At 42.6% G+C, this 13886-nt stretch overlaps 1 protein-coding gene across 5 annotated transcripts in view; it reads left to right on the forward strand.

Annotated features, from left to right (window-relative positions):
* NOL4 (nucleolar protein 4) overlaps window positions 1–13886 on the forward strand; it is a 228959-nt gene that overhangs the window by 105464 nt on the left and 109609 nt on the right. Inside the window, exon 1 of one of the 5 annotated variants that reach the window (XM_005869105.2) lies at window positions 3360–3495. The exons of the other annotated variants lie outside the window; for them this stretch is intronic. The gene's annotated coding sequence lies outside the window, so the exon portion shown is untranslated. Of the gene's footprint in view, window positions 1–3359; window positions 3496–13886 lie in introns of those variants that run through there. 5 annotated transcript variants of the gene reach the window in all.

Genomic DNA, 13886 nt, shown 5'->3' on the forward strand with positions numbered 1-13886 from the left:
TATTCATTTTACTCTATTAGATATTAAAATCCTGTAGATGCTATGAGAAATACTTCTGTACAATTATTGCGTACATGTCCTGTAGCTAACATTGTGTTTGGAACAGCGGAAGCAACAATGAATAATATTTAGTCTCTGTCTTCAAAACCCCAAATAAAACCTGACGTTACATAGTATTTTCCATATTCTAGGCACGGTGAGGAGATCTTTACGTATGTTTACTCCTTGGGTTCTCATAAGATTTCCATGAGATAAGCACTGTTATTTCCCCCAGTTTGAAAGTGAGGAAACTGAGGCCCAGCAAGATTAATAATGCATTTGTCTGTGCGCAGTGTCCCCCAAGTCTAGAGCCTGGGCCGCAGGCTTTCTACAAGAGTCGGCTTCTAGAAAAATGGCTCTTGACCCGCCCAGGGCCCACGGTCTCTCTCGGCCTCTTTCCCCAGAGCTTCCTTGGGGTTTGGCTTCAAATCTGGTTTTGACAACAATGCTCTTCCCCCTATTTTCTCTGCCCCTCTTTCTCCCAAGACAAACTGGTTATTCTGATTTATCAATTACACTGATTATCATGTTGAAAAATCATGGGCTCATAAAATTAACACATGAAAAATAATTATAAAACTCTTAAATTTCTAACAGCATTGATTTCTTGGATTTATATAGCCTTAGTGAAGGGCTATAAATCGCTTTCAAAATTTAAGTCTAAGTTGGCGCACTCTCAACATGACCTACTTAAAAATAAACTTAAAAAAGAATATTACCCTTTGGGGCGAAGGAGAGCTGGAAAACATAGAATATGACTGATTTCCAGGTAGTTAGTCTTAAAGGATTAGCAGATGGTAAACATTAGCTGTTAGAGCGGGAAATTATTTTTTAACTTTTTTTTTTTTTTTTTTTTTTTTTTTTTTTTTTTAGCTAAGAGGTTCATCAGAAATAAGTAATTCTGGTTGGTTGATTTTGAAAGTACCATATGTTGTTTATGTGTTTTGGCATTTATCCAGTTTTCCCTGAAGATGAGAGTGAAAAATGAAAAAAAAAAAGCTCGTTACTAATTAGATAATAATGCACATAATGGAAACAGTTGCTGTAACTTTTTGAATTATGAGAATGTATCAGAAAGGGCTGCGCGATTAGGATCCTGGGGGATGTTCTGCTCGTACCCAGGAGGCAAAGGCATGTGTCCTGAACACATGTACCAAGGCAAATGAAACACATTTAACTATTACTTTTTTACTATGATAGAAATTAAAAACCCAAATGAGTTTCAAAGTGCCCTGTCCATGTTATATGTATGACTCAGTGTAAACACTCATTACTTGCAATATTGGCATTCTACTAGTAGTTAATGTCTTGAGGCTTTTCTTTTCCTTTTTTTGTTACTCTCTCTCTCTTTTTTTTGTTAATCTGCATGTAAGGATATTCCCATTGCTTCTTAGAGAGAATGGAAAGGAGGGAGGAGGGAGAAGAGAGAAACATTGATATGAGAGAGACATATCAATTGGTTGCCTCCTGCACAGACCCTGTCTGGGTGGAGATTGAACCTGGGCAGGTTCATGCCCTTGACTGGGAAGGGAACCCAGGGCCCGTAGGTGCCTGGGCTCACCCTCTAACCACTGAGCTACACCAGCCAGGGCTATCTTAAGGCTTTCACACTCACGTGGGTGATAAACAACAAGTAACTAAGATAGCCTCTCAGGCCCTAGTCGGTTTGGCTTAGTGGATAGAGCATCGGCCTGTGAACTGAAAGGTGCTGGGTTCAGTTCCGGTCAAGGGCACATGCCTGGTTGTGGGCTCGATCCCCTGTGGGGGGCTTGCAGGAGGCAGCTGATCAATGATTCTCTCTCATCATTGATGTTTCTATCTCTCTCTCCCTCTTCCTTCCTCTCTGAAATCAATAAAAATATTTATTAAAAAAAAAAAGATAGCCTGTCAGTCCCATAGGACTTTGGATCCGCTAAGCTATAGGTCCCCTCACCTGTGAGTGACAGCAACATTCATAAAGTGATATTCTCTCTCTGCACTCGAAATAGTAGGTGTAGATCAAGCATGTCAAACTCAAAGCCTCACATGGGCCAAATAAACGGGGCCGAGAGTTTGACACGCCTGGTGCAGATGATGCAAATGACTTTGCTTCAGCCACAAAGGAGCGTAATTGCAGCCTAGTGTGGGGGCAGGGTGGTGTAGTAGAGGCTTCAGGCATAGGGGATTGAGGAGTGGGAAGGACAGCCGGAAATCCAGGAGTGGAAGGGACAATGTGGATCACCCCTGGGTGGAAGCCTCACTCGGGGTGGGTAGTAAACCAAACCTCTGCTGCCGAGAGAAGAAAACTTTCCCAGCCCCGTGTCCTTTCCTTCCAATGAGAGAGATGGGCGGTGGAATCCACAGGAATGCTCCTGAAGAAAAATGAATGCTCCAAACTGTCCCCAGTCAGGACTATGGGAATGCGTTAAAATGACAAAATCTTATTAACCACGGTGACCTCAATAAGTTTAATTAAAAATTAAAGAAGAAAATGTGCATTATTGACTAGATAAAATGTGTAATAATGCATGTGTTAATAATTTTCAAAAAAACGTAACTGCTGTGTTCGCAAGTAATACGGGTAACGGCGCCTCTACAATGTGACCTGATGGCAGATCTCTGCCCTGCTCGCAGGCACTGGCCCTCCACTGAGGAGTATGTTTCTGAGTGATTAAGGCTCCTGGTGATTACCCTGGGGCTAATGTCTGTATGCAAAATGTGGCTGCAGGGATGTGCTTTTGTTAGCATAGCCCCTCCCCCAGCCGGAAGCCTCCAGGCTCCAGACATGGATGCTGGAGAGAGAAAATGGATGTGTGTGTGTGTGTGTGTGTGTGTGTGTGTGTCTCTAACCTTCAGGTAGATACAGTCGGGATGATATACAAACAAACAAAAAACAAAGATAGAGCTCTCCCTTTCATGATGCCATCCCTAACACATTGCTCTCATTGTAGAAAAACTTTCGAGTAAGCAGAATGCTTGAAAATTAGGGTGGTGTTTTAAAACAGCTATCCAGAGCATTCACAGCTGGAAAGGCAACATGACTGAGAATGGCACTTCTGTTAAATAATCCTGTGATCTTCCAGCCGTGTGGCTACCCAGCCATCTCCCCGTAGCAAAAGGCACCGATCATTTATCAACAGCCCAGCTGTCGGTGAACTTGCCGGGGGATTGCATCCTAGCGGAAGGAGCCCATGGCCCTGAAGGAAAACTGAGTGTCTGCTTGCCCGAGTCTTTGAAGGTTCATCTCCGTAGTCCCACTGCTAGAATGTGCTCTGTTGTCATAGCAACACCATCTCCTGCTTCATACAGGAAAGATTAGCTCTTACTGTGCAAAGGAGAGAATTTAGGGGAAGTCAGACTAATCCCTGGGTGCACTTGGAGAGCAAGGTTGGACCTCGCCTGAGGGATGCTGCTTCCGCAATGATAGACTTGGCCCGCCACAGACACTGGGGTTTAAGTTGAAGAGCAGAATTCACAGTAAGTGTCAGTTCCTGCAGCCGAGAATATTGATGGATGAGGCTTGTGGGAGTCTCGCTGGAGACTGTCCCGTGCAGCAGGAGAATGACTGCAGGGGCTCCGATCAGATGAGCGATGCTTTCCTTGTCTAGGTGGTTTGGAAAGGGTTGGCCACATCAGAAACTTGAGGGAACATTTTGGAGACTTTTGAAACATCCATCTAAAATCCTGGGAGCATGTCAAAATTAGATAAGCAAAAAAAAGTATTAATATGCTTATGCACTTAATTTATTGACCTTAGATTTTTGTGCTTTTACATTTTATATATAGAGAGAAAAAGACTCATGAAAAAAACCTGTATGTATAAGGAGGTATGTTTTTCAACACCAAAAGTGATGAGATTTCATTTTAGGATTGCAAATGTGCTTTTTCAATGATGTATACATTTTTTTTTTCAAAGTCCTTTCAGATATATACAAGCGGCGTAGTTCTTTTAAGTTAGTTATAATATGACAAAAAGGTGGTCTTTGGGGAAGATTAATTAATTTAGCTTTTCTATGTGGTGCTACTGCTTCAGTTTGTCAGCATAAAGCAGTACAATGTGTAAATCCTCCAAGATTTTCTGTTGCCTCAAATGCATTTTGTTCTGGGGGTGCTGTGAGGTGGATTTATTTAGTTTTCCCCCCCTTGATTTGTATTTGCACAGTTCTTTCCACAATTACTAAGGATTCATTATATTTTAGCTTTAAGAGCTGGGAAATCTTGTCATGGATTTGAACTGTTTGATGTTAATAGCTACAATGGAGATGTCTGCTCTTTCAGAAACTTAATTATTTCAAAGTACACTTTAATCCACCTCCAAACATAAAAACATCTCAAGAATACCTAGGTTTTGCCTACTATATTACTCATATGTTCACTGTGTGGTTTTGACTCTCAGTGCATATGACTCTAAAAGTGTATATTTTCAATATAAAGTGTTCATAGTGAAAATTCATTATGTGGTCTGTCATGTTTCTCAGTTGTTTTGATCATGGCCATTTATTTATGATGTATATTTAGAAACGGGGTTCTGTGTACCAAATCCTAGGATCCTAATGTACTGTCACACTCCAATTAATATCACTGAGTAGGCTAAGTATAGCCATTACCATAAAAATCGTTAATTGCCATCTGAAGTGTGCTGCTCTGATTGAGCAGGAGGGAGAGGCTTGGGTGTCGCTGCCAGAGCGAGCAGAGACCACACATACTCCTTTTCTCTGGAACTTAATGCTCGAATAGACCAGGGGTCTGAGACTAGAAGGGACAACCATGTGAGAAGGGTACATGAAATCGTTCTCTTTGTATGTAAGGGAATACACACAAAACCATAGGGTCATACCTGGCTTAATGGCATCCAGGCTGTAACTATGCAGAAGCCTGATGCTCTTAAGAAAATGGAGACAAAGCAGGAAGTCAGGAGCCCCTTTTGTGAATGACGGCTAATTATTCCGACAACCTCTCTTCAGTGATGTCCACCAATAGTTCACAATAGGGCCCTTTAGAATCACAGAGAAAGAGCAAATCTGCTGTTTCTCCCCAACCACCCCCCCCCACCTTCCCCATAGAAAACAAATTAGCGTAACTATCTCTCTTCATAGACTTTGGACAAAAAAATGAGGGAACCGATGACCTCAGGCCAAAAATAGAGATACTTTGGGCTCTCATATGCTAAGCTCAGAATCAATCAACGAGAACTGGGAAGGAAGAAGATGGCTAAGAAAAAGGGGCACCATTTATTGAGATAACAGAATAAAGTATATAAAATAACTAAATAATAACTGAAAAGCAATTAAGTCAGAGACTTAACTCATTCACTACCTTCACCAAAGTTTCTGAGAGGTATTCTTAACCAGTTAAAGAAAAGCAAAACCACATCAGTTGTTGTTGTGGCACTTAGGGTTTCCCAACTCCTGTCTGTGCACTTGGTTTCTTCTAGTAATAAAGCGGCCATTGAACCATTGCCAATGCTGCAGGCTGCGGACGGCGGAGAGGCGCCGCCTCTGAGGCCACTTGGACTGGGCGTCTGCTGCGCGGCCCTGGTCTGGCTCCGGGAGAAGCCGGTCACTTCCAAAGCCCAGTCAGTCCTGGGAAGGCAGCCCTTGGGCATCTTTGGAAGACAGGCCCCTGCGGTCTCGAGCTGGCCTCAGAGGTGCGGAATGTCGTTGGGAAAGTCCAGGAGTCAGTTGAAGATGAAAAATCTTCAGGAACTCAAGGTCGTCTGAAAGCTCTGGGGTTGTGACCTAGAAATGGTGGGAGCATTTGCACAGGAAACCAGGGCACAGAGAGAGAAAGAGGAGGACCACACGCTCAGCTCGTAGGGAGCACTCAACAAGCAACCTGGGGCCAGAGGCATTAACGCCCGGTTTCATAACGGTCAGGTTTCATGGAAACGGAGGAAGGCTTCTAAGTGGTTAGTGTACGTGTCGATTTAACAAAAAAGCTAATGCTGTGGTAGGAACACTTTGCTTTTGCTTTTAAAAATCACATTAAGGTTCAATTTGACTATTGTGTAAGGTGCAGGTCTATGACACACCGCTGGTTAGAAAGACCACTCTATAGAACTGTAATATAGCAATGATTCATCTTCTCTTTTTTAAATTGTAGGCTTTATGCTGATGTAAAAAATCTTCTCATATTTTCAGAGTTTGGCTTTATATGTCCCTGGAGAAATATGTAAGATGCTAAATTTATCTGTATTCTTAGGGCTGCCTGTAAGCAAACAGGTAGCCTGCTGTATGGGGAAGATGGCTGGCGCACTTGTTGAAATTAGGTTTCAGAAAGACCAGAATGTCAGTCTGGGCTGCATACTTTTGATGATGTACATTTGAAGGCAGATGGGGGACAGTGAGTATTTGTGACCCAGCAGGAAGAAATCGAAGCAGTGCTCAGTGGAGGCACATCCTACAAATGTGGAGTGAGACGAATAGACGGTATGGGCCATAGGGAGCTGATTAGGACTGAGAGCCTAAACTAGCAGAGAAGCGCCGAGAATTAAAACTAGGGACCAGATGAGAAAGGAGTCACAGACATATAATCTGTGGAATTCATGTATTAATTAAATCAACCAAGACTTATTTAGCCTCTGCCAAGTGACAGGTGACAAGACAGATGCAAAATGTTAAAGTTCAGGCATTCATAAAAACAGTCTGGGGAAAATGACCGATAGAAAACTCAATGCGGTACATCTGAAACTAATACAAAATAAGATTGAGTGTTAAGTGTAATTGAAAAAAAATTATAGAGGAAAATATATAGCCCAGCTGGCATGGCTCAGTGGTTGAATGTCGACCTATGAACCAGGAGGAAGTTCATGGTTCAATTCCCTGTCAGGGCATATGCCTGGGTTGTGGGCTCGATCCCCAGTGTGGGGCGTGCAGGAGGCAGCCGATCAATGATTCTCTCTCATCATTGATGTTTCTAGCTCTCTCTCTCCCTTCTGCTCTGAAATCAATAAAAATATATTTTAAAAAAGAAAATCTTTATTTGACATAATGTCTTTTTATGCCAAATAAAGAGAAAACAATTCTTTAACCAGCCTATCATAAAAGCCTTTAGCAGAAAGCATCTAAGGCAAAAGGATTGGTCAAGATGTAGACCTTTTAATGATGTACTGCATTTATTAGAAAGTAGAAGCCAACTTTAAAAATGGAGGCCAATGCTGACTGGCTTCCCTGTTTTGCTCTCGGATGAGAAATATGTAAACACTTTGTATATTTTCCCTTGGTTTTGAGACCGACACAATACACAGGTCAGTAAAGTCAACAACACTTAAATTGTTACAGATTTTTTTCTGAGCCTTCTGGGAATGGTAAAACAGGATACAGCCTTTTATTCTCATTTCCCTTCATGAAATGTACTCTTTTTGGAACACATGATAGTTGCTGTGCATACAGATAGGTCCTAACAATGCGTCGCTGACATTTAAGCATTTCACCTTCTATGCAGTACAGCCTGTTTGTCCTTTTAAACTTGGCTGCTGGGCCAAATGCAAAGGAACCACTGTGTGACTTTTTGCTTATCTCCTGTCCCCAAGCCTACAAAGTTAGTGCTTGAGTGTGTCAGGTATCACCTAGGGACTTAAGAACGAGGACCTACCCAGTTAGGGACAGAAGTATTGTCTCTTTTATGTGGAGAACTGTCAATTTTCTATCCATGTAATCCTGAAATGATTATGATTATAATAATTATAATAACCTCAACAATTAACATGTTGATCCTTTGTTGTTCATAATGGTTGGGGAAATAATCCTGCCAAGATAAGACTCCTCTCTGCCCATATAGAAGAAAAAGGAAACACAGTTTGTTATAAAATAAGTATGTAAGGTGTGAAAGTGACTACAAAGTCTGGGTAGACTTTCACACATATTTATACAGTCAAGTAGAATAAGGAACAATGACAACTTCTCTATCGCCTTGAGAGATGAATAGATGCACTATGGATTATCTCCCGTCTATCTTGTGGAAGCCTTGAGCTAACTCTGCAGGCAGGCACTCAGAAGCTGAAGGATCAGAAGTTCTACTCTTGCACTGACAATCAAAAGGTTGGTCCTCTTCCACACCTACATGTTTTCCAAAAGACACCCCTTAGAGGGGATGGTGGGGAGGCAGCTGCCTCTCTCCTCAAGGAAAGTTTATCCTTTTATTCTCCTGTAACTTCCGTAACACACCTTTTCATACACATGATCTCATTTAATTCTCACAGTCCTGCCAGGCACACATAATTATATCCCGTTTTAGAATGAGGAAACTGATGCTTAGAAAGGTCCAGGAATATTTTTAAAGTCATAAGACTAATAGCAGAGGATTATTCCAGATCACTCTGCAACTAGCATCCTCATTTCTTAAATGAGGCATTTTGGATGCCACATGGAGAATTAATGATAAGGAAACAATCATTTTTATTGTTTTTGCCTGGGATGTGCGTGTGTGTGTGTGCGCGCGCGCGTGTGTGTGTGTGTGCGCGCGCGCGCGCGCGTGTGTGTGTGTGAGTATGTGTGTGCGCGCGAGCGCCTTATGTTTTAAATAAGCAGGCCATTGGACACAGTCTAGATGAATTTTTCTACATAATATCTATGTCAAGGAATTGTTTGGGTAATGAAAGGCTATAACTAACATAAGGAAACTTGTACTGCACTGGGTGCTTAATATACGAGTATGATAGAAGCCACTTACTGTCACAGAACCATCTTGTACTCCAGGAAGAGGAAAATGCTGAAGACAATGGGAGCTTCAATAGAAATAATGCTTTCCTAAGATTATTCATCCATCCATCCATGCATGTGTCCACTCATCACTCATTCCACCAGCACTTGAAACCCTGCCTCTGGGCCTGCCTCTACATGGGCACACTGCGGGGAATGAAGAGACCAGAGGCTGTCCCTCCTCTTAAATACAGTACTAAACCCTTCCTTGATATGAACCAGGTCAGGGGCCAGATGCTTTGTAAACATTAACCAAGTTAATCTCATCAGTTGCGCTGTAATGTGGATGCCACACCTGCCCCTGTTGTCCCTGTGAGGAGACTAAGTTTATGTCTAAACCACTCAACTAGTAAGTGAGAGACCCAGGTTTGAATCTATGGTGTTTTTGACTGCAAAACCCATTCATTCTCTCGACCACAATGTTACTGTGCCTACTGCACGGATATGGAAAGCGCTGTGACGGAGGGTCGTGCCAGGTGCAGTGCTGACAGAGAGGAGAGAGCATGGCGCGTCACGGGGCGGTCCTCCAGGAGGGCCTTGGCAGGTACCACTTTCTTTAGGGAATCAGCACACGCACTCTTTCGGGATAGTGGCTCTTGGATGGAATTCTTTGGGGAGTTTCTAATACACAGAAGCTTGCTCTCCCAGCTGCTTCATAAAAGATAGCAGCCCCGTGCGATCACGCACCTACCAATTTAAGTCCCAATCACAGCTTAGGTTTTATCTTTCTTTCCTATTTCTTTGTTTGTTTCATAAACAGTCTTTGAATATACGGCCTACCTTTTCTTCATTTTGCCTAAAAGTTTGGACGATTATTAATTAAAGATCCACAGACAACTTTTCCAACATTGAATCTTCCATGTGGATCCACTGGAGTTCATAACAATTGGGATTAGAAAATGGTGGACACATTCCCCTAAACTTTAGAGAACACCATCACCTTTTTGGTCCAATTTTTTTTTCCTTTTTCTTTCTTTTCTTTCTTTAAATTTACAGGGAAAAGGGGCTTGTTTGAAGGGGTACCTTGAGAGTGTTCCATTTTGGAAAGTGAGGGCACCATTACTGGCAGGGAAGGCGGCTCTTTCTGGATGTAGCCTTTATTCATAGGTTTCACTGAATGTGTTGGAGAGAAAGGTCAGGAAATTAGAGCCGGAGAAAGGAAAGGGCCAAATGTATAACCTGGTCTTCAATGGGACCAGCGGGTCAGTATCAGAGTCAAAACCTCCAGGCACGAATGTGCAAACTCTGTATCCTGTAGAATCAGCTTTTCACTCTTTGGTCCTGAAGCACAGCTAGGTGTAAGTCTCCATCGCTGCCTGAGTCTGTCCTTTCAAATCTCATGCAGGACTCCCTGCAGCAGAACACTTTTTGAAGGCGATTACTTCATGGTAGAATCACCTACATCTCATGCCTTGCAGTCAAGGCCAACTCTAAGATGATCAAGTTCAGCCCTGTGCGATGTATAGTAAGACCAGCACTCCACATTACGGTATAATATGGCCAATACAATGATGTGTGAAACAAACCTAAGGTCGTCTTGTAAAAGGAGAAGAAGAAATAAACTTTGATGGATGCTGGCTAAACCTCCTAACCTTGTCTAACACTGGTAACCCATTAGTGAAAAAAGAGAAAAGAAGAAAGGCAAGCACATGTAATGCGTTTCCAATGCTCAGAAAGACATTGGGGAACTCGGGCAATCCCAGAAGCAATCCGTGTTAGAGCATGTGCACGTGTGTGTGCGCTCTCAGACATTGCTCTAGGCAAGGAGGACATTGAAGGTGGAAAACGAAGTTTTGTTTTTTCCTTTAGCTAATAAGGTCCCAAGGGATGACTATTACCTGTACCAGAAGGAGACACGTGCTTCTCTTGTCACCTGCCAAGTAGGGGTGCCGGGGTCCTCCTCGCCTGGAGTCCCTTCCTCTGGCTGCTGGGCCTCACAGCGGGGGGTGGGTGGGGGGGCTCAACACCATTCCCAAGTTCTTCTCTTAAGGTTTCCCCAGAGCTTAGCATTTTAACCCGTTCACTTTAGCACCATTTCTTCTTGACCCCAAACTTTGTTTGTTTCAGTGACCTGCCCTCGCCTAAAACACATGTCAGTTCTGATCTGGTCAAGAGACACAGCAGTGCCCTGATCGGTTTGGCTCAGTGGATAGAGCGTCGGCCTGCGGACTGAAGGGTCCCGGGTTCGATTCCCATCAAGGGCATGTACCTTGGTTGCGGGTGCATCCCCAGTGGGGAGTGTGCAGGAGGCAGCTGAATCAATGTTTTTCTCATCGATGTTTCTACCTCTCTATCCCTCTCTTTCTCCCTTTCTTTCTGTAAAAAAAATCAATAAAATATATTTTTTAAAAAAAGAGACACAGCAGTGCTGGGACTAGCATGAAATCATTAGTAACTCTTTATTTTGAACATTTGAAACTGCTAGGTTTCAGGGAATTAAAAGCAAATTCTGGGTTAGTGGACCCGTGATAAAAAAAATTAGGTTTACAATCTGGCAAATATTTTCATCATGCTTTCTCCGCCTTAGACTATTTTTGGTTATCAATAAATTAATCTTCAGTGGGATGTGACCCTTGCCAACTTAACCTGCTCTCTGCACCCATCTCTGACATTTTATTTATTTATTTATTTATTTATTTATTTTAAAATATATTTTATTGATTTTTTACAGAGAGGAAGGGAGAGAGATAGAGAGTCAGAAACATCGATGAGAGAGAAACATCGATCAGCCGCCTCCTGCACATCTCCCACTGGGGATGTGCCCGCAACCCAGGTACATGCCCTTGACCGGAATCGAACCCGGGACCCCTCAGTCCGCAGGCCGACGCTCTATCCACTGAGCCAAACCGGTTTTGGCATCTCTGACGTTTTAGAGACTAAAGGATCTCTTACTGATTTTACAATGACGGGGGCGGGGGGGATGAGTTGGATGATTAAAATATGAAATATACTCTGAGCCAAGTTACATGGACAATTTTGGCCCAGGCTTACCTGCATTCTGGGTTGTATCACTGTCACCAGTGCGTGTTTCACATGATTCTTTTTCTTGTTTTTCCACCCCATGATAACTAAGTTAAAAATACAAGGCGATTCCATTAAATGACACAGTATATTCATTTTTCACTGCCCTGTAGCATAGGGAAACAGGAAGCACACGAACCTTGGCATTATACACGCAGGGTGTCCCCAAAGTATATACACAGTTTGAATCATTATTCATTCCAATGGGTTACATCTGAAAAGAAAGAAACTTCAATTGAGCACCAGCTGTGAAGTGTGTATACACTATTTTGGGACGCCCTGTATTTCCCTTGGAACCTCGTCTCGTATCTCCACTGTAGTTTACTAAAGGGTTACTGTCTACTAAAGGGTTAAGGATGTGTCTTGCATATGGTTTTACTTCAAAGTTTAATGAATCAAGTAATAAAATATGACACATTTGCTTTAAAATATACATGATGGAAGTCTTTAGACTTACTGGAATTGCTTCTATCAATGTATTATTAATAAAATATTACATATTCATCTAAATATATATTCATGAGAAAAATTTCCAAAAATACCGGAATGTATAAAGAAAAAAGGAAGGCTCCCCTATTCTCCACTCCCAATGCACTGTACTCCCAGTAGGTTATTTCTGTTAACAGTTTGGCATATGTATTTTTTAGAAAAGATAGATAAATGATAGATAGTTCAGTAGATATCCTCAAGCCCTGGCCAGTGTGGCTCGGTTGCTTGGGCGTGGTCCCCTGCACCAAAAGGTTGCCCATTCAGTTCCCAGTCAGGGTGCATGCTGGGGTTGTGGGCTTGTTCCCCAGTATGGGGTGTGCAGGATGCAGCCAATAGATGTTTCTCTCTCACACATCAATGTTTCTCTTTCTCCCTCTCCCTTCCTCGCTGTCTTCTTTAAAAAATTTATATCCTCAAAAAGTGGTCACCAAGGTTTTGAATATAGGTTTCATTTTTATCATTGTTTTGAATCAGTTGATGGAAAGAGCATTTTGCTAATGATTTGCAAATGAGTTCTCATGGCTTTTATATTGTTTTTATACTAGCTGTTTTATATTAGCTGTTACTACAAAGACTTAATTTATAGACTAAAGAAAAGTGGAACGGGACTAACAACACACTTACCTTTTGGAAACAATTGGTTAATTGTGGCAAGATTATTTAACTGCAGGAGTACCCTTTAATATACATCTTAACATTATAGATACAGAAATGGAGGCTAAGCCAAATTGAAAAGCAGCAGCGCTGAAATGTGTATGTTATAGATTCTGCTAGCCGAAGGTGAGGACGGAAGTGCTCACAGCTCACTGATTAACGCTGCCTGTCCAAGAGGGCTGCAGGGAAAAGAGCCACTGAGACCCTTGGAAAAAGCAACGGCCTGGGTGTCAAGAGAACCGAAGTCTCTTCTGTTTTGCGACTCCATAAGGAACCATGAGTTAGCAAGCCTGTCCTTCCCTCCTCAAACCACTTTAAAGCAGGGTCTTACTCACCACCCGTTAGCTTTTAGGAATTGTGGTAGCAATTAAATGGGGGGAAATAAATAGATCACGTTCCAGAGAAAACGCTCTAGTTCATTGCTGACCTGTTAATGTGAGGATGTCTACACTAGATACTTTACAAATTTTGAATGAGTTTCTACCAGGTCAGGCTCTCCTGGGAGCAGGTAGTGACCCACGGTTGGGCCTGAAGACTAACTGGCCCATGAGGCGAGAAGTACAGGATTTGGAACAGAACAGTTTTATCTCCGTAGAATGTAATAATAAGTAAATGGGCTTGCATTTGGTATGTCATGTTCCAGGAGTTTTAATTTTGTGAACTATTTGTCCATGCCAGAGTAGAAATAAAAAGACCCAATTTGTCATGACATTGTCTGAGAAGCACTTGGGGATTGGGGCTGTGCTAGATACAGCAGAGAGCAGCACTGACCCAGTTCCCACTCTTTCAGAGCTTGGGGTCCTGGGGGAGACTCAGCTGTTAACCATACCTAAGTGGTTACTATTCAAACGGAAGCCAGTGCTCCTCCTCAACCCCTTTCCTCCTTTCTCCCTCTCCTAACCACCCCACCACCCTGGGTCTTCTCCTTCCTGCTCCCTCTGCCCCCATGCATCTCTCTTCCCCTGGCACTCCCTTCTTCAACCATGACTTGCTCTCCCTCTGTCC

This window comes from Myotis brandtii, unplaced genomic scaffold (genome assembly GCF_000412655.1).
Source record: "Myotis brandtii unplaced genomic scaffold, ASM41265v1 scaffold289, whole genome shotgun sequence".
Classification (NCBI taxonomy): Eukaryota; Metazoa; Chordata; class Mammalia; order Chiroptera; family Vespertilionidae; genus Myotis; species Myotis brandtii.